Consider the following 3,312-nt stretch of genomic DNA (forward strand, 5'->3'; position numbering starts at 1 on the left):
AACTGAAGAACTGGCGCCCCGTGTCTCTGCTGTGCGCCGATTGTAAACTGCTCTCGAAAGCATTGGCCTCGAGACTGGCGAAGGTGATGGAGCAGGTGGTTCACTTTGACCAGTCGTACTGTGTACCCGGTAGGTCTGTCTTTGACAACGTTTTTTTAATTCGTGATGTTTTGGACGTCTCCAGGCTATTGGGGTTAAAGACTGGTCTCATATTTCTAGACCAGGAAAAGGCTTTTGACCGGGTTGAACACAGGTATCTCTGGAAGGTTCTGGAGAGCTTTGGGTTCAACCCTGGTTTTATTGCCATGATCAAGGTTCTGTACGGTGACATTGAGAGTGTGCTGAAAGTTAACGGTGGTTTATGTGCTCCTTTTAAAGTTTTTAGAGGGATCCGACAGGGCTGTTCACTGTCGGGTATGTTGTACTCACTCTCCATTGAGCCCCTGCTCTGTAAGCTGAGGGAGGGACTGGAGGGTTTTTATGTTCCAGATTGTACTGCCCCATTACATGTCTCTGCTTATGCAGACGACCTTGTTGTTCTTATCAGTGCTCAAGATGATGTAAATGTTTTAGTTGATGTTTTACATGATTTTAACATTTTATCCTCTGCAAAGGTAAACTGGGCAAAGAGCGAAGCAGTTTTACTCGGGGACTGGGAAGGTGAAGAACCCAGACTCCCTGATGGACTGGCCTGGGGGACGGGCGGGTTAAAATACCTCGGTGTGCATTTGGGGGACAGTGTTATTGAAGAAAGGAACTGGGATGGTGTGCTGGAAAAGGTGAAGGGGAGACTCAACAGATGGATGTGGCTGGTCCCTCAAATGTCATACCGAGGTAGAGTTCTCATCATCAACAACCTGGCTGCGTCCTCCCTGTGGCATAAACTGGCGTGTGTTGATCCCCCACCAGGCCTGCTGGCCAATCTTCAAGCTCTGCTGGTGGATTTTTTTGGGATCGACTTCACTGGGTTCCTCAGGGAGTTCTTCATCTTCCCAAGGATGAGGGAGGGCAGGGGCTCATTCATTTAGCCAGCAGGGTGGCTGCCTTCCGCCTCCAGTTTGCACAAAGACTGTTTACTGGCCCTAAGGAACTGGTTTGGAGGGAGGTAGCCTGCAGGATCCTGCACACAGTGGGAGGCCTGGGGATGGACAGGACCCTGTTTTTAATGAACCCAAAGTTACTGGACACTGCTGGTTTACCTGCATTTTATCGTGGGCTTTTTAAAATATGGAGTTTTTTTAAAGTCAAAGGACCAGAGAGTACAACGCTGCACTGGCTGCTGGAGGAACCTCTGCTTCACGGCGCCCGGATGGACATTTCAGGCCTGTCGACTCCTGCACTGACCAGAGTCTTGGTTTCTTCGGGGGTCACCACACTGCGTCAACTGGTGGACACTGCGGGACCTGATTTTTCCGGTACAGAGAGACTGACTGCACGGTTAGGCCTGAGGTCTCTGCGCGTGGTATCTCGGTCTCTGTGCAAGTGGAGGACAGCATTGACCCCTGAGGAACTTAGGATGTTGATAGACTACGGTGCAGGGGTGACTAGGCCTGCAGAGGACGACCCCTTTCCTGCTCTCATCCTGGCCCCTGACCTGGAGGACTGCGAGGGGCCCCTGCTGGAGTGTAAGGGGGAGTCCTGTATGAAGTTGGACAGTGCATCCGGGAAGCTGCTGTACAGAGCATGCGTGAAAGCGCTAAACAAAAAGAGACTGAATGGGAGGGTGGACACGCCGTGGAGGGAGGTTCTATCTCTGGGTGATAATGTAAAGCCTGAGTGGAGAGCGTTGTACAAGCCGCCGTTAACAAAAAGAGCTGCTGACCTCCAGTGGAGGGTTTTACATGGGATTTTACCTGTCAACTCTTTTATCTCTGTTTTAAACCCTGAGGTTGCACCAGTTTGCCCTTTTTGCACACAGAGGGAAACTGTCTTTCACGCTTTTATGAGATGTTTTAGGCTACGTCCCCTTTTTGATTTTTTACAGACAGCTTTTATGGCTTTTAATGAGATTTTTACCGTGCACACTTTTATCCTGGGTTTTAAATACAACAAGAAGGAGAGGGCTAAGTGCCAATTGTTGAATTTTATCCTTGGTCAAGCGAAACTGGCCATTTACATCAGTCGAAAAAACAAGGTGGAACAGGACACTGACAGTGAGGTCATAAGGGTTTTTATCAGACTGGTGAGATCAAGGATTTTTATTGATTTTAATTTTTATAAGTGCATGAAAACTCTGGAGGTGTTTGAGGAGGTGTGGTGCTGTGGGGGAGGGGTGTGTTCTGTATGTGATGGTGAACTAATTTTTAATCCATTTTTCATTTAAATGCACTTTTTTTATATATACCCAGGTTTTATAGTGTGAGTGTTGTTTACAAGTAGTTTTTATGTTTCAAAATTGAACTTGGACGAATATTGAGTCCAACTGTTGATAATAAAGGACCCTAAAAGTCAAAAAAAAAAGTCTCTCTCTCTCTCTCTCTCTCTCTCTCTACTGACTGTTAGCTGACAGAACTGAACAAGCTATTCTCTTAAAGGGAGCGTATGAATCTGGAGAAACACTGTTCTCACGGCAAAACAAACTCCCTTTACTTTTGTAGCACTTTCGCTCTGTGTTTACTTTCATGCAGTTAGCGCTCTCCTGAATTTAGAGTCAGTTCCACCTTAAGTAATGTAACTGTAACAGCAGAAATAACACCCTGTGGAGCAGGAATAGAGCAACATCCTCATCTCTCTTCGTTCTTATCCATGTTTGGGGCCTCTCCACTGGCCAAACGCCTCCGGATTTCTCAGCCATGGCTCAGAGAGAGAGAGAGAGAGAGAGAGAGTTTGTTTCCCATTAATGGAGCCAGGGCTGCATATAAACACAGGAGCTTTTTTCCAGCTCAAACAGTGCTGAGGGGCTAGACTCCTACAAGCTTTAACAGGACACTAACTGGACATGGGAAGGAATGCTGCTCTTCAGTGCCCCATCACACCCCCTCCTCTACAGGGCAGGGGCAGTCTGTAATCATCGGGGAATGTGCTGCGCAGGTTTTATTTATTTTTCTTTTTAACCAGTTTCTAAGCCTGTTCCTACAGCCCTCTCTCGCCTCGTCTGCTTTAAAGTGGACGGACGTTAGTTGTTGAACAGTGTGTGTGAATGAAACAAAGCCCCTGTAGAGAGGTGTTCTTAATGTTTTGGCTGGTTGGCTGTCATTGCTCTCCACAAACACACCTCAGAGCGACGGGGACGGGGAGACCCCCTGAGGGTCTGTGATTATTTTCCTTTAGGACTGGACAGTGTGCACAGCCCTGACATCCTCGGGGGGCTCG

The sequence above is a fragment of the Hoplias malabaricus genome, chromosome 7 (genome assembly GCF_029633855.1).
Source record: "Hoplias malabaricus isolate fHopMal1 chromosome 7, fHopMal1.hap1, whole genome shotgun sequence".
In the NCBI taxonomy this organism is placed as follows: Eukaryota; Metazoa; Chordata; class Actinopteri; order Characiformes; family Erythrinidae; genus Hoplias; species Hoplias malabaricus.